Source organism: Rattus norvegicus, chromosome 11 (assembly GCF_021556685.1).
Source record: "Rattus norvegicus strain SHRSP/BbbUtx chromosome 11, alternate assembly SHRSP_T2T, whole genome shotgun sequence".
Lineage (NCBI taxonomy): Eukaryota > Metazoa > Chordata > Mammalia > Rodentia > Muridae > Rattus > Rattus norvegicus.
In genome coordinates this window covers 66,937,688-66,956,253 of record NC_141544.1, presented here as the reverse complement: position 1 = coordinate 66,956,253, position 18,566 = coordinate 66,937,688, and the positions used below count along the sequence as shown (strand labels likewise).

Below are 18,566 nucleotides of genomic sequence, written 5' to 3'. Positions count from 1 at the left end.
TATCCTTTAAAATGCAAACCTTTGAAATTTTATATATTACTTCTTTGCCATATATATGTATATATATATATTGCTGTATGTTCAATGCTTTTATCAATTGATTGAAATGATTCTATTTCTTTCTTTGTTCTATTAGTATTAATATGTGCATTAGACATACTGACTTGAATATATTTAATACATGGGATTTTTTTAATATTCACAAAAAACCAAATATATTTATAGTGAGTATAAAAAATGTACTAAAACAAGCCTTGTAGGATAAAAATCTGGAATATTTTAAGACAGTTAACCTACTTCTTAATTCATATAATGGTACCGATTGTGTCTTGGTAAATTGAGCTTATAATAAAGTAATATTTAAGGCCTTTAGGCAAGAATTCAAATTTTAAACTGTTAAATCAGAAATGTTAAACAATTAAAGAATTCATGTGTACCCATTATATTAAGCAAGCTATCCTCAACTATTAACTGAATAATAAAGCTTAAACTTCCATAGACATAAATAAATGTATTACCAAACTGACGACAGAATAGAAAACACTTGAATAAATAAAGAATAATGTCATTTTCTGCATACTGAAAAGATAATTATTATATTCAACATTAAGAATAAATTAATTATAATTCTACTAAAATTGGCTTTTAAATATGCTAAAATAAAGCTAAAGCTCCCTTTAAAGTAACTGTTTGAAGAGATTTATTTGAAGTTGAAAGACATTAACCATGAAAAACATTAACATTAGCAGATATCAAAATATTCTCCAGTTTTCAATGATTTAGCAGTATTAGTGCTATAAAGAAATTAGAAGAATATTTTTAAAAATATAAGAAAAAAATAAGTTTAGTATATTCTTGGGCTATTATCTTAACTCAGTTAAAACCATGAACTGATAAAAATTAGACATAAGATCTGAGAACAGTGGGCTTTTTGTCCAATTTGGAAGCAGGTATTTGCCCAATTGAACTAGTCAACTGGGACACATATTGTTTTCCTTCTAGCTGTCATATCTGGCACTCATTGTAAAGCTGATCCTCACTGGCATTCTTCCCCACTGTGCATTTTCCAACCACCTTCCTTCTCTCTGTAAGTCCCATGCCTTCTATTGGAACAGACATCAAGCTCCCAAAACATGGTGTACCAAAACAGGGTAACCTTCACTGGGAAGGCTCTTCATGGCACATATTGGTAGTTATTTCCTAGTCTACTATTTACCTTTAGTCTTGCAACATTAATTTATCACTGTGTCTTTAAGCCAATTGTTTTTACTAACTTTATGGTTTGTAGTTTTTTCCTAGTCTACTATTTACTTTTATTCTTGTAACATTAATTTATCTCTGCATCTTTAAGCCAAATTTTTTATTAACTTTGTGATTTGGGACCTTGTTCAAATCAAAATTTTAATTTTAATTAAGTAGGTCCAGGCAGGACCCAAGATTCCATCTTTCTAATTAACTTTGAGGAAATGCTTTCGAAAAATTCTCAGCCTATTGAGAAATTCTCTTCTATCTAATTTCTTTATAGCACTAATACTGCTAAATCACTGAAAACTGGAGAATATTTTGATATCTGCTAATGTTAATGTTTTTCATGCTTAATGTCTTTGCTTCATTGACTGAAAAGCAAGGTTATTTCCTTACCCATATATTTCCTTCTGCATCCACATTCATCTATTTCATTAGGACGAATAGTATGTGATCAAAATGCAACCTTCCAAACTCTTCATACTCTTGAATGATCTAATAAATCAATGGGTTTCTTAAATTGACATATTATCTGGATGTAATTGGTATGTGAAGCTTATTTCAAATTTTGAAACATATCTGAGTAATTGCTCATAAATATAAAAGGAAAGTTGGCCATGTCCATTTGACACTGGCTTTGTCAGACTTCCTGAGCCAGCTGTCATTCTGCTCCAGTATTATGTTGCTTAGGCTGCCATAATATAATGTTTCAGACCAATGGCTAACAGAGATGTAATTTCTGATAATCTGAAGGTTGCAAATCTAGTCTCAAGTTTGTAGTACAGTTAATTCCTGGTGAGATGTCGTTCAGTAACAGCTGCACACTCTCTGGAACCTCGTGTCGACATTTCTATTTGCACACATGCTTGGTCTTATAGCTACTTACTAAGTGAACATTAGTTCTCGTCGACTGAAATCTCACACCTTAAACACCTTTTAAATTTAACCGTCTCCATAAAATTAGTTATCTCGCTTGCCAAACGTGTATAAGGTTTGATTTCAACAAATAAAGTTATGGAGGGAAAAACTCGGTCTCAAACAGTAACCCCTTTCAGAATTAAAAAAAAAATCCACTTGTTTTCCTGCTAAAATACTATTTAACATGTTTTAATTGTCATGGAAAATGCATATGGAGCATAATATGAGTTGTACAAATGAGAACATGAGGAAGATTCAATTCTCTTAACAGCTTTAGCCTTGCCAATGTCAATGGCATAAATTATTCAAGTCTGCCCCCTTTCACTAAATAACAAGCTAATAGTCATTTACTAATATGTGGTTCTAACATATAACCAACACCTATAATTTAGAAACCTGTCCTTAGACCTGTTTGAGAAAAATCATGACCCTTTCTATTCAACGAAACATTTTAAACCACATTAAACAAACAAAAATGAAAAGATTGTTAAGCAACTACAATTACAAACACTTCTGCTTAATTATATGCTACCATAGTACTGAATAGAATATGTAGATGAACCTTTTAATGCATTTATAAATAAGATCAAATTTGAATAAACCACGAAACGTGCAGCTGTACTTATCATTAGCTTCTTATATGAGTCTGTTTCTTTCTTTGATTTAAGCCAAAACTTTTTATTATATTAGATAAACTGGTTTGGGGGATATTAATTCAGAAATGTAAAGGTATTGATTAATGAATTAATGATAGCTTTCAAGAGTGCTGTCATTGTCACATTAAGGAATAAAAACAAAGCTACTTTATCAATGCTTAATTTGACTAAGAGGAAGCCCAACTTTGAATTCTCTACTTTTGTTCCTTTATCTTTCCTCTGTGGTTTGAGATCATTGGCCTAAGTGTTATGTGTAGTTTGCTTACTCTCTCTCTCTCTCTCTCTCTCTCTCTCTCTCTCTCTCTCTCTCTCTCTCTCTCTCCGCCCCAAGGGCTTTGTTCTCTACCCATTGAACAGCACTTAACACTGTATAGGAAAGAAATGAGAGTTACTTTAAGGACATCTAGAATAGTCTTATAATGGATGAATTCATGTTACAGACTCAGAAGCACCTAGAGCTGCAAACATACATTATGTTTACGATATCTACAAAATGTTTTCAACATATACAGTGGGTATTTTGAGCTGGCTATTTTCAGCAAATCAGTATCACACATATATTCAAATACATTACTCCAGGTCAAAAACAGAGATGAGTCCATTATATAAGATTAAATTTATGCTTTTGCTTTGATTATTGTAAAAGCTGATTGTGTGCAAAATCAAAGTCAAGGAAGTTACATTGTTCTGATAAAGGTTAATCCTAAATAGGCTTAGTACACAGTAGGATAACATGGTAACTTTATAGTCTTAAATGACCTCAAGGAATATTATTTTCACCCTGATGTGAGAACCTACCAAAAGTTCAGTATTTTGAAAGTTGAGATATTCTCATAAAAATGTATCACCCTAAGTAATCAAGGTAGAAATTCCCTAAAACCACAATGAAAGAATCATTTATGCATTATAAATCTAATGTATTTTTGTTAGAGACAAATATGAGTTTTACTCAAAACCTTTTTCTAACATAAATCTCAATAGAATAATCTGTAGTATTTTAATTTTCTATTTATATAGTATGTGTGTGTTTGTGTATTATTTCTGTGTGTGCATGTGCACACGGTGTGGAAATCAGAGGACAACTTATGAGACTCTCTGGCAACAAATCTTGGTGGCAAGCACATTAACCCACTAAGCCATTCCCTGGCTGCATTTGCACATACTTATTCATGAAATGGGAACATGTGAGATATTGCTTTTACAAAGAGAAAAGGGCATGACTTACAGTGATGCACATCTAAAATAAAATAGACACTTCTTACATGCCTCTCCTTTTAAGTACTGAGTTACAATGATTCTCTGTTGTGGAAGAGTCATGCTGATTTGATTAGAAGATAAGAGGCAGGATGCTAGTATACTTTTTATAAAAATGTAATTACACATATGCCTGTGTTAATGCAATAACACACACACACACACACACACACACACACACACACACACACACGCCAGAGAGAGAGAGAGCACATAATGTCTAACAATGCATAACCTTTCACACCTTAAGTCTAATTTCAATTTCAAAAAGTTCTTTTCATTGAGATGGGCTTATTTTCTTGAATCACATACTCCTATTCTTTTTGAGTCCTAGAGTGTATTATTTTTGGAAATCTGCATTTGAAAAGAAATAATTAGATTTTTTAACAAAAACATCCTCAAAACTGAGTAGAAGAACTGAATTATACTGTCATTTCTAGTATGCTTAAGCATTAATTCCATTATATGTCTGTGCATTCTTGAAAACATTAAATAATAAGAAAGAAAACAAATACCTTGCCTGAAAGACAATCCAATGACATAGCTTGGGATGCAGCTCAGGGGTAGATGCCTGCTGAGCTTGGGCAAGGCTCTCTATTTAAGCCCAGTACTGAAAAAGAAATGATAAAATGACAAACTGATCTTAATAAACTTGAAAAATTCTATTCAATCAAAACCATCTTTAACAACCAACCAAGTGAACTTGCTGGAAAAAAATGCTCACAGAATGAATACCTAACAAAAACTATTTTTTTCAGAATATATGAAAGAATACACCTGTATTTCAATAATACAACTACAAATAACCCCCAAATGAATGAAGAAAATCATAAATAGACGATTTATTAAGGAATGTGTAAACTAACTGATGAGCACACAGAAATGTTTAACATCATTAAATTCAGAGAAATACTAGTTAATACTACAATCAATTATCAGTTCAATACATAATTGTCTAGTATAACAGGCTTATACAAATGTATCTTTTGGATTCTACACAAAACATGTTCATCAAATCAAAGTAAGCAGATGGAAACCAGAATTTAAATAACAATATTGCCCATTTTTTTCAAAATATCATCAAAATCAAGAGCAAATTTTTCAAAGAGCTCTTATATTTTATTTGTGGCTAGATGAAGTATGAAATAATTGTTCAACAACTGATAATCTGAGAAATCACATGAAATCAAACCACATGATATATCACTTTATGACAGTTAAAATAGTTGTTATTAGAAATATAAAAGATTGTGGGTCTTTAAGATATAAAATGTAAGAAAGATATAAAATGTAAAAGCAGGAACTGTCATGCACATTGAGAGATAAATAGAGGAACCACTGTGGAAAAATATATGGAGCTGTTACTAAACATAAAAGTACTATATCACCCAGCCTTTCCGAACTAGGAATGACCATAGAAAATAAGATTTTTATAGTAAAGGGACATCTTCAATGCCCTATTCATTTCAATCTTACTTGCAGTGTCACGAAATGTGTGCAAATGAGGTGTTCATGAATGACTATGAGAATCACCTATTTCTATTGAATGAAAACATTATCTTCTAATTTTTTATATTTGTAAATGTATGCTGAGTGTGCGTGCGTGTGTGTGTGTGTGTGTGTGTGTGTGTGTGTGTGTGTGTGTGTATCAGGAAACTAGAAATGAACTGATGTGATGGGAACCAGAGGCTTTAAAGAAGCAGGGAAGAGGGTAATATAATGCATATGATATAACAGTGGAAGGTACATACTGAGAATAGAAGAGTTTAAGAGGTGATGGAGGACAGAAAGCCAAGGGTGGGGTTGGATAGAGAATCAACCAATGTATGTCTAAAAATTTCATGAATAGATCTACTAATTTGTATGTCAAGTAAAAAAGTTTAAGTTTTATATAAACAATAAAATATTATTCAATATAAAGAAATGAAATCCTAGGGCTCGAGAGATGGCTCAGGATTTAGAGCACCTGCTGCTCTGGTAGAGGACCTGGGTTCAATTTCCACTACCAATATTGTGTCCACAAACATCTATAACTCCAGTTCCATGGAACTCAATGCCTTCTTTTGGCCAAGTATACATATGGTGTGCATACATACATGTAGCATACATGCAGGCTTTAAACACTTGTGCATATGAAATAAAGTAAATAAATCTTTTTTAAAGGAAGATTTTTTAAAGATGCAATCCTACAATTTGCTATATTATGGATAGGACTAGAGGTCAAGAAACAAGGAATTGAAATGAAACAAAAAGAGTTCAGTCTTTTGTGGAATAAAAAGAAGTTGATATCATGTAAAATTGACTTTGGAATGTTGGTTAACAGAGGGTAGGAAGTGTAAAGGAGAGAAGATAATAATGTTGATTAATGAATCAGTTGAACAAAATTCTGGTGTGCTATTGAATGGCAAAGTGACTGTAGATTATGATAATTCTATATAAGTTTCACAAAAGATAGTTAGTGTGTTCTTCAAAATGTTCAAAGAAAAGGTATTTTAAATTTTGTAACATAAAGAAAATGTATGTATTAAAGACAGGTTCTTTACCTTGGATTAAATATTACACAATGGATACATGTACTAAAACATCCTATGTTACCCCATAAATACTTATTTCCTTTATGTATTAGTTAAGATATAGTAAAGAAAGATAGTTAAACTACACATATGTACACACTCATGTGCAAGCACATGTACTATATATATATATATATATATATATATATACTTATGTGAGAAAGAATTGACACAGTAAGATATCTTAGTTTGCTTTCCATGACTGTGACAAAATATCATGATCACACACAACTTGTAGCTGAAAGACTTGGTTTACAGGTTGGAGTACATTTTCCAGAGAAGCCAGGGAAGGATCTCAAAGCAGGAACCTGGAGTCAGGAACCAAATCAGCAACCATAAAGGAGTGGTGATTTTTGGCTTCTCACCATGCTTGCTCGGTCTGCTTTCTTACACCATTAAGGACTACATTCCCTGTGGTGGCACTGCTCACATTGGGTTGAACCCTTCAAATCTGATTATTAATAAAGAATATGCCCTCTGGACTTACCTAGAAGCAAATTCAGAGGAGATAGTTCCTCAACTGAGATTCTCTCTTTCAATGTGACTCTAGTGTGTGCCAAGTTGACAAAAACTAACCGGATCACATGACCAATTTCAAAACCTAAAAAGAAAGAGAAAAAAAAAAAACTTAAACTGGTAACTTTTCTTCCCATGTCAGATTAAAAGAAAAATCCTATATAGATTAAAGGAAAACTTCTTTAACTGAATCTATTTTTAACTCTTAACATATAGCCATTATGGGAGGATAAAAGTCAAGAATAATAATCATTCTTCAGTGCTTGACCATGTACCCATCAGAGCTAAAGGGGTCTTAAGGTGAAGGGATGCACGACAGCTCAGGGATGTGTTACCTTCAAAGTGTCATTCCAGTTGCTAAACTGCCACAGTACCTAAAGTCAACACTATCGCACTTCAAGGGAACTTTGGTCTCATGTTTTAATATGATGTAATCAGAACACAGAGAAATTAGGAAATGGAAACAAGTTCACAAAATAGTAAACTAAACAGATAGGGTCAGGACCACAGTGCAATTACGATTAATTTCATAGTTTTTCTAATAAACTGTTTACAAAATGTTCTTTCCTAAAAGAATTCTCTGCTTTTTCCAGTCCAATGTATCAGGGTTTTGTTGTTTCCTTAATCTCCTTTTGTGTAAGATTATGATGAGTGAGCGATATCCTGATTTCCTAAGAATAAGGGCTTTTGGCAATAGTCATTTCCTATGCCTCAAGTCAAGAAATACAGTCAAAGCTTCATGAGGACTGATTGCCAAAGGCAAGAGATAATTTTCTGAAGATTTTTTTTTACTCACATGGTTAGTAATTGCCAATGGGCTCAGTGGATTTATATTGTAAAATTTAATTTAATTTGAATTTAATTGAAATATTGAGAATTATAATCCCCTGGTCATACGTGTTCTAGGCAAGTGATGCTATACCACTGAAGTGGATCTTCTACCCTTGTATTTTTGAGATGGATCTGACAAGCTCTGCTTGTAGGTGAGCTCAAGATCTTCCTGCTTCAGGCTCCTGGATGCTACATGTAATAGTGTACACCACAATGTCTAGCACTAATTTATCTCACAATGTTATGGATTAAGAATCTAACTAAGGCTTCAACCTCGTATCCATAAAGTTTGAATCAGGGATGCAGATCCACCAGGAATTATTAGAATGGTTTAATTATGCAATTGTGAGGGTTCCTTAAGTCAATTTCACTGTCTGTGACACAAATAGAAGATGATCACACATAGGCTAGAACCCTAAGGTCGTTGAAAGCTAAGGTCATTGTCCACAGACTAATGGGCCAAGAATACATAGCAACTATTGTGTTTCCTGACTCCAAGCCATACCACACTGGTATTCAACTGGATGCTAAATACTCTGCCCAGGTAGCTTCACATTATACCTTGCACCTTGGCAGGTACAGACTGAAGTCCCTTCATTCATCAGGACCCTTGTGTTTACATAATCATCAAGACTCCACTAGTTGACCTCTCTACAAGGCAGCTGGATCCTTCAGACCATTCTGGAATCCACTTAGTGTCCACAAATCTAGAAGTGGATCCCTGTTTGGTCAGAGCAATCACATGGTAGCCCAATTTCTTTTAAAAAGAAACAAAATTTCCTGTTGGATAGAAAGACAGAAAATAACATGCAGACCTATTTAGTCTTCCACAGATACTCTGAGTTCCTACTGTATGATATTGCAGTAGAGAGGCTGCAAGATTTTCCTATTTTTAAGAAGTAAATAAAGGAACAGGAAAATAGAGACACAGACACAAGTACGTGAAGCTTGATGCATAATAAAGACGCTACTCCGGGTCATTAGGCAGGAGCTGTACCAAACAATAAAGAGTTCTGGATAATGGTGCAAAGAATGGAAATTGGGTCTCTACTTCACAACATGCATAAAAGAAAAATTAATAATGCCAGATGGATTAAAGCCATCAGCGTGAAGTAAGAAGTTTTTAGAAAACTTTTAGTAAAAGAATAAAAGAAATATGTTGCTGACTTGTGGGAAAAAGAAAGACTCTATTCATTACAGAAAAAGATATATTGGATTACATTAAATTGAGAATTTCATTTTCTTGTCCTACACTCACCTTGTAATATATATATATATATATATATATATACATATATATATATGTATATATGTGTGTGTGTGTGAAATAATTATATATATATATGTACACTTTCTGAGGCATGAGAAAAATCTAAGGCAAAGTTGCATTAATCTGCACTAAACATATAGTGATACTTTGCAGACTAATGCAACTTTTGCCTTGGGTTTTCTTATGCCTCGGGAAGGGTTTGTGCCCTTGAGAAACTGCTGCAGAGACTTCTCACTTTTCTTTTTCTGTACTTATATATTTTTATTTTTAAAATTTAAGTTTTACTACTGTTAATTTATGCATAGATGACATTGCCAGTAAAAACCAAGAGCTTCAATTATGTAGCTGCTTGAGAGAAATAGATTTGTGATCCATGTTTAAGCTATTTCTATTGAAGCTGTTTTTCTGTTTAGATACAAGTGCAGCTTAGGCTTCTGTATAGTAAGAGCTTTATACCATTGATTAAATGAAAGGATGTATTTTTGAAGAGATTTATAGTCTATAAATAAACACTGGTGGTAACAATAAAGTTGTACTCTATAAAAATAAAAACTTAAGTATTACATGCTGAGCTTTTTCAGTCTTATGTAAATACATTCCTACTAATGACAACACAGGCATTAGAAATATTCCCCACACCCATTCACATAAATCTCATCTCAGGGTAGGGTTTGGCATTTGTACCACAGAGGCATGGAATGGGAGCGGTGGCAGCTCTACTCAAACACTTCCCGGCTCTGTATGCTATGCTTGAGAGGAAAGAATTGCAAGAGGAAGAGGCAGTTCACCATTTTCTCAATGTCAAAAAGGTGGAGGTAAAATCATAGACAGCAGCATGGATGGTGCGATAGTCCCATGCCTTGTCAACGAGACAATTAAAATATTCAGAACAGGTAAAGCAGCATTCTTAAAATCAGCCGCATGCTCTGAGTAGCCCTGTATGTTCACTGCTACACAGTTTGCATGGTTACAAAGAACTGAGGATGAAAGGACACAGTTCATTTAGACATAACATCTCTGAGAGCTGAGAAGAAGGAATATGGATTGGAAATAAAAAATGGAGTATCCTTTGTGTTATTATGTAGGAAATACTGACTGGTATTTTGCTCCCCACACCGTTGGACACACACCAACCTTTTCCTAATGGAGTAATAACTATGCTCTTTTGACACTAGCTACTTTCCTATCTGATGACTTCCTTCTTGTGAGAATGGATAGTGGAATTAATTTATGCATAATTTGTTGCTAATTGATCACAATAGCCTTTTAATTCAGGAGATACATATTCAAATGTTTAGAAGCTATTTTTAGAATGTTTTAGACATGTATAAATTATTAAAAATTACTATGGTAATTGACTGCAGGAAAAAAATATAAGGCATATGATGAGCCTTACAAACAGAGGGCATTCGTTGTTCAAACACAAATTTAAGCACATTTTTCAACATGTTTAATAATGGGCAATGAAATCAAAATATGTACAAGTACCTTCTCCATTAGGTTGGAGGTCTCTGAGAAATATGTAAAGGCCATACAATCTAGAGGATTAAAGAGAAAACACTTGTCTGTTTAAGAAAGCCCTAGAATGTGGTTGCAATGTCAGCCTTCCACAGCAATAGACACTGAAGGCCATTCTTACACATTTGCATATGTTGATGACAGTCTGGGCTACATGACATGCTATCTCAGAAATCAAAATGAAAGTAATACAGTATAATCAAAGAAAAACATTTTAATAATTATTTATGAGTAAAATCAGTGATGAAATTATTTGATTTTCATTGTATCCATTTAAAAGAACTATGGTAGTGGTTATTTTTGTGTACTAATAGTTGCATTATTTAAAATGACAATGGTTGATAAAATGGATATTAATATGAGAAACCTTATAGATTTTTGATATTATGTTATCAAATTCTAAGTTTTAAATGTATTTCCAAAAACTCATTAACCAGAAACAACATCTACCACATCAATTTTGAAAAGGGATTCTAGGTGAGTTGAGCCCATTAATATTGAAAGATAGTTCTCAAAATTGTAGGTAGAAAAATAAGACAATAAAAAGAGATCAAGGGGATACAAATTAGCAAAGAAGAAGTAAAGTTATCACTATTTGCAGATGATATGATAGTATATATAAGCTACCATAAAGATTCTACCAGAGAACTTCTACAGCTGAAAAACAACTTCAACTAAGTGGCTGGATATAAAATTAACTCAAATAAATTAGAAGCCCTCCTTTTTGCAAATAATAATCTGGCTGAGAAGGAAATTGGGGAAACAACTCTCTTCACAATAGCCACAAATAATACAAAATATCATGGGATAACTCTAACCAAGCAAGTGAAAGATCTGTTTGACAATAACTTCAAGTCTCTGAAGAAAGAATTCAAATAAGATTTCAGAAAATGGAGCGATCTCCCATGCTCATGGAATAGCAGAATTAACATAGTAAAAATGACCAACCTACCAAAGGCAAACTAAAAGAACAATTCTCAAATTCATCTGGAAAGGCAAGCAAAAAAAAAAATAGAATAGCAAAAACAAGTCTTAACAATAAGAGAACTGCCAGGCAAATCACCATTGCTGAGTTCAAGCCTTAGTGATAAAAACTGCACAGTATTGGTACAGAAACAGATACACTGATCAACAGAATAGAACTGAAAACCCAGAAATAAAACCACACACTTATGGACACTTGATCTTTGGCAAAGAAGTCAAAAATATACAATGGAAAAAAGAAAGCATCTTCAATAAATGCTGCTGGTCTAACTGACTGTCTGTAGAAAGATAAGAATATGCCCATATTTGTCCACTCCAAACAGAATTCCAATGGCTTAAGAGAGCTGATATCCAAAATAAATAAAGAACTCAAGAAGGTAAGCACCAAAAACCAAACAATCCAACCGAAAAATGGGTTATAGAACTAAGAAGAAAATTCACAACAGAGGAATCTCGAATAACTGCGATGCACCTAAAGAAATGTTCAATGTTCTTAGTGATCAGGGAAATGCAAATCAAAATGACCCTAAGATTCCACTTTACTCCAATCAGAATGGCTTAGATCAAAAACTCAGGTGACAGCAAATGCTGGCAAAAATTGGAAAAAGAGGAACACTCCTCCATTTTGGTGGGATTGCAAACTGATACAAACACTCTGGAAATCAGTTAGGAGCTTCCTCAGAAAATTGGAAATTGATCTACCTCAAGACCAGTTATACTGCTCTTGGGAATATACCCAAAGTGAGATGCCCTACTATGTTCATAGCACCCTTGTTTCTGATAAGCAACCCAGATGTCCCAAAACAGAAGAATGGATACAGAAAATGTGATTTCTTTACACAGCCGAATACTACTCAGCTATTAAGAAGAACATCCTGAGGGCCAGCAGAAAGAATGCAAACAGGCAACCTTGGGAGTTAAGAGTTCGGGGGGACCCTCCACAATATACCAGAAACCTGATAGGTGAGAGACTCTCAGGACTCAAAGGGAGGGACATTAGATGAAATGTCCTACAGTGTGGGGAGGGAACTTGTAGAGCCCACCTGCAGTAGAAAGACAGGGCTTCAAGTAAGAGAGGGGTTTGCGATCCCAGAGTCAAAACTCTGACCCATAATTGTTCCTGTCTGAAAGAACTGTAAGAACAAAGTGGAGAAGAGCATAAGGAGAAGGAGGTCCAGCCACAGGCCCAAAGTGAGACCCAACTCAAGAGGAGGCTCCAAGGCCTGACACTTACTGAGGCTAAGGAGTGTTCACAAAAAGGGACCCATCATGACTGCTGTCTGAAAGACCCAACAAGCAGCTGAAATGGTCAGATGCAGATATTTACATCCAACCAATGGACAGAAGCTGATGACCCCTGTGGTTGAATTGGGGAAAAACTGGAAGAAGCTGAGGAGGAGGTCAACCCTGTAGGAGGACCAGCAAATCTCTCAGACACTGGACCACCAACCAAGCAACATACACCAGGTGATATGAGGCCCCCAACATACATAGAGCAGATGAAAGCCAGGTCTAGGTTCAGTCAGAGAAGATGCACCTCAACCTCAAGAGATTGGAGGCCCCAGGGAGAGGGGAGGTCAGGAGGAGTGAGGAGTGGGGTGGGGGGGTGGGGACATCCTCATGGAGATGGGGGGAGGTATGGGATGTGGAACAGTCAGAAGGAACTGGGAAAGGGGTAAAATCTGGAGTGTAAAAGAAAAAGTTTAAGTAAAATTTAAAAAAAGAAAAGGGATTCTAGTTCCTTTTATTAGTATTAGAACATGAAGACTGTCCCTCCCTGAACAGGTTAAGTTCACATTTTAATTCTATTTTCACAGGATTGTACAGTTGTTAAAAACAAAAATGGGCTCAGGATAAAAAATGAGTTTGACCATTTCCTTCCAGCTTCCTCCAGACATATGTCTGTCTGTGTATGTATGTATATGTGTACATATATGTGTAAATATATGTATGTTGTATGTATATATGTATGTATGTATGTCCTAGCTAGTTTTGTGTAAAAACAACGTAGATTCATCTGAAAGAAGGAAATATCAATCTAAAATAAATGCTCCTATCCTGTTTATCATTTGCATAAAGGAAGGCTACTGATTGATTTGAGCTAATTTTATATTCGGCCACTTTGATGACGTTGTATATCAGCTGAAGAAGTTCTCATAGAATTTTTGTAGTCACCTATTTATACAATCATATCATCAGCAAATAATACCTTTATTTCTTCGTTGCCAATTTGTATCTCCTTTATTTCTTTTTGTTGTCTTTATTGTTCTAGCTAGCTCTTCAAGTACTATATTTAATATATATGGGGAGATGGGTCATCCTTGTCTTGTCCCCAATTTTATTGGGATTGCTTCAAGTATCTCTCCATTTAATTTGATATTGACTGTTGGTTTGCATTAAGTTGCTTTTATTATGTTTAGGAATGGGCCTTGAATTCCTGATCTCTCCAATACTTTTAACATAAAGGGGTGTTGCATTTTGTCAAATGCTTTTGCTACATCTAAAATGATCATGTGATTTTTTTCTTTGAGTTTGTTTATATAGTGGATTATGTTAATGGATTTTTGTATACTGAACCTACCTGGCATCCCTTGGATGCAGCCTACTTGATCATGGTGAATGATGGTTTTGATGTGTTCTTAAATTCAGTTTGCAAGAATTCATAAGTGAGATTAGTCTGAAGTTCTCTTTTTCGGCAATGCTTTTGTGTGGTTTAGGTATCAGAGTAATTGTGTCTTCAAAGAATGAATTAGGTAACATTCCTTCTGTTTCAATTTTATGGAATAGTTTGAGGAATATTGGTATCAGGTCCTCTTTCATGGTCTGATAGAATTCTGTACTAAATCTGTCTGGCCTTGGACATTTTTTCTTCCTTTTTTTGTTTCTCTCTCCATTTCTCTCTCTCTCTCTCTCTCTCTCTCTCTTTCTCTCTCTTGTTTGGTAGGTTTTTAATAACTTCTTCTATTTCCTTAAGGGATGTGGGACTGTTCAGATAATTTACCTACACTTGATTTAACTTTGGAATCTGTCTGGATAATCATTTTATCTAGATTTTCCAGTTTTGTTGAGTGTAGATTTTTTAATAGTAGGATCTGATAATTTTTTGAATTTCCTCCATTACTGTTGTTATGTCTCCCTTTTCATTTCTGATTTAGTGAATTTGGCTATTGCCTCTGGTCCCTTTAGTTAGTGTGGCTAAGGGTTTTATCTACCTTGTTGATTTTCTCAAAGAAGCAGCTTTTGGTTTTGTTGATGGTTTGTATTTTTCTCTTTGTTTTTATTTGATTGATTTCTGCCCAGTGTTTGACTATTTCCTACCTTCTATTCCTCTTTGGTGAGTTTCTTTCTTTTTGATCTAGAGCTCTCATGTGTGCTGTTAAGTTGATAGATAGATAAATGATAGAGAAAGAGAGAGAGAGAGAGAGAGAGAGAGACAGAGAGACAGAGAGACAGAGAGAGAGACAGATACAAAGATATGACCTCCAAGCCCACTTATCTAGAACTCCCAAGCCTCCAGAATAGTAGTGCAAATCTTTACTATTTAACAACTGCCTGCTCTACTCTGTTAGAGGTTCACAGAACACACCCATGCAGAAAATTAGTACTGAGAAGAGAGCCTGTTGATAGAATAAACCCCATTGCATGACTTAGGAACCGTATAAAAAGGAGAAGTTGGAACAGTGTGGAGGAGCATACAAGAAAATGTATAGATGTCTGTAAATGGGATATTAGGAAGAATTCTGGTGAAGATTCAGGAGACAAACAGTTTCTAATTTTCTATATATTACCTAAATAAATAGATGAACATATACTGGACAAAAAGAGCCATTTTACAGTGTCTCAAAGAGAAACAGGGAAACTCTTCAAAACTAGAGTGAAGGCATTTTTATGTGCTTCAATTATATTATAAATTAAAGAGAAATACATTCTTGTCTAAGGGCATTATGGAAAGAAAATAGCAGAAGTTCCTTCCATTAGGCAACAATAGTGGTTCAAGAAGACATAGGCTACTAAATGAAAATCCTAGTGCCAGGCATGGATTACTGCCTAAAGAAAAAGTGTCTGCAGAGACTCAGGATGCATACCAAATAATAAAGCTGTTGTAATTGCTCTTGACTATCTACTATAACTAGATGATAGTACCTTATTTCTATGATATCAAGGTCTTTGGTTGCAGGATTCAAAGAAATCAATCTTGGACTGATGAAAAAATTCTCTCTGCCAACATGTGTTATTCATGCAATTGGAGGAGAAAACAATCAATTGTCTTATCCTGCACTGGACCTTGACTGATATAATACCTATTTTCTAGGCAAGATATGCCAATAGGTAACACGGTGGCATGGATGAAATAGTTCATAGGAGTAAACAATGGAATTCTTGATTTGATCTAAGGACTGCTGCACAGAAAGGAATTCATGTCTTATATTGTATACATGAGCAAAAACCATGGCTATGGAAGTCAGAAACCCAATAGGAGAACACATTGATGGTCATTTTATCAAAGTGTCTTCTAAATATTTATGCTTATTGCCCTAAATTTGTGCTGCTCCAAGTCTGAGTCAAAGAAGCATCATATTTCAGGGTGTAGTGGTTAATGCATAGATGCATTGCTGGTGTAAGTACTAATAATAAGGAACTGTGGGTGCTAAGATATAGATGATTATATATATATATATATATATATTTAAAAATTCTGTCAAGTTTCAGAGAAATTATTAAAGTGAAAATAGAAATAATGTGTCAGAGAATGAGAGAATGATAGGAATAGTATGAATTGGCCTCTGCATATGACATGGATTCTTGTACACATGAACTCAGAGGAGCTATAGTTAACCTACACAAGACATTCACAAGGAAAAGTTAATTAAAAATTCCAGCATGGATTCATAGTTGAGGAAATTTAGGCAAATCATCAATGGCATTTGAGGTAGTGAGAATGGATTTTCTTCAGACGGCTCCCAGTTACGCATACCACAATAAACTTCCATGCGCCTGTTCATATAGGCAGTGATGATTTAATTCAGTCACATAAAAAAGGAAGGAAGGATGGGAGGAAGGAAGGAAGGAAAAAAAGAAGGAAAAAAGAAAGAAAAGAAGGAAGGGTAGAAAGGTATAATGGGAGGATGCTTAATGGATCTTAGGGAGGAGACCAAGGGGTAAATATGATTCAGATGCACTGTATACATGTATAAAATTTTAAAAGAATAAGTTAAAGAAAATATTAAGCTGAAAATAATCTCAACATGATAATATACTAAGATATTTATGAAGCTGATCTGTCCTAGAAAATTTTTTGTATGGCAAATTCCTCATAGATCCATTGGGTTAGGGCCTCCACATTGACCCCAGAAACAAAGCTCTCAGTATGTAACTGTTACCGTGGAAAGCCACGGGCACACTTTTTCCACTCATGAGAATTTATGAGGGTATTGAGTCCACAAAGCCATGAATGCCTCGGAGGCACAAGACATATCACAGTGTACCCAAGATGAGGAATATGAAGTCAAAGAGAGCTATTTTATAGCTTAAAGATTTAATAGAATTTTCCCTTTTGAGTTTTGGACTTTAGGAGAGTATTTTGAACCATTTTTCTTGCCCTACTTCAGTCTTCTTTACAAATAAGTTTAGAGAATTTATTTGGTTTCAAGAGTTTACAGATATGAGCGGCTTTGGCTCAGGATCTTGAGTCTTGTGGTTGTATGGGGTAAAAATAAAGATAATCTAGATATAAGACAGATATGAATTTAGGGAACTAGGGCCAGAATTTGGGGAGTTTTTGTGTTTCTACAAACTTAAACTGTAAGAGCAACAATATAGAGAGCAGATATTTAGTAACTGATTAGGTCATTAGGGTTCAGCCTTAAATTGTTCACTTTGCTATAAGGTCAAGTATTTCATCTATCTTTCATATATATATATCATCTATCTCACATCTATCTAACTTCATCTTTCTTCTACCAAAGGTTGATAAAGGAAACAATGACCCCGTAAAGGTTTGAGCTCTATAATATTATAGTTTCTAAGATCTACCCTGTCAGAGTTGTATATCTGTTTGTTATAAATTATCCAGTCTCAAGTATTATGCTATAATAAGACCTCCTAAGACAGGGAGCAAATATTTGAACATTATTGGTATTTATCTATAGGGTTGTGGGTCCCTCATCTGCTCCACCACAGGTCATGGCTGCTGGGGAGGTGGAACACAGGGAGTTGACCAGGCTTACCCCACGCTTGTTGCTGGTCGGGTGTTGGGCCATGGGAAATCTTCTGGACACTGCTCCAGGGTTGGGAAAGACAGTCTGGAGCATAGGACAGCTGGAGCTGGTTGGGAGGTCCCCGGGCCTGAGAAGAGGCACCTGGTTCCAGGCACAGCTGAAATCTGTGGAAGAACTGAGAACAGAGTGCCCCTGCCTCCACCCCAGGCTGGATCTAGTAGAAAGTCCTTGGCTTGAAGACAGTTGGCTTGGGCTTCTCTGGGTGGTGGCCATAACTGGGATCAGAGAGGCCTTCTATAAAAGATTAAAAGGCAGCTCTATAGGCAAAGGCCTTTTCCATAGCTCCCATGCGTAACCCAATGAAAAAAAGGCAGTCCATGGTTTTAAGGCGTTCATTGTCATGGCGGAGAGTAGATGAGTAAAACCATGACCCACTTCTCAGGGTGGGTCTGTGATTAAATACCTTTTTCGGGGAGGAATGTCTGGGAAGGAAAGCTTACTGGCTAAGCCCTCGAGGCCTTTACGTACCTTATTAAAATGGAAATATGTCTTGAATCTTCCTTTCCACAGGTCACATCCTCTA

At 35.0% G+C, this 18,566-nt stretch overlaps 1 long non-coding RNA gene across 3 annotated transcripts in view; it reads right to left on the bottom strand.

Moving 5' to 3' along the window:
- The window catches only part of LOC148002594 (uncharacterized), a 34,659-nt gene extending 16,437 nt beyond the window's left edge, over positions 1 to 18,222 (bottom strand). The window contains exons 1-3 of one of the 3 annotated variants that reach the window (XR_015633078.1): positions 17,993 to 18,222; positions 7,134 to 7,247; positions 4,589 to 4,683 (exon numbers count right to left, since the gene is read on the bottom strand). This is a non-coding gene — a long non-coding RNA (uncharacterized LOC148002594). The remainder of the gene's footprint in view (positions 1 to 4,588; positions 4,684 to 7,133; positions 7,248 to 17,992) is intronic. The other 2 variants (XR_015633077.1, XR_015633079.1) reach the window with 2 other exon arrangements.
- Between the last annotated feature and the right edge of the window lie 344 nt (positions 18,223 to 18,566).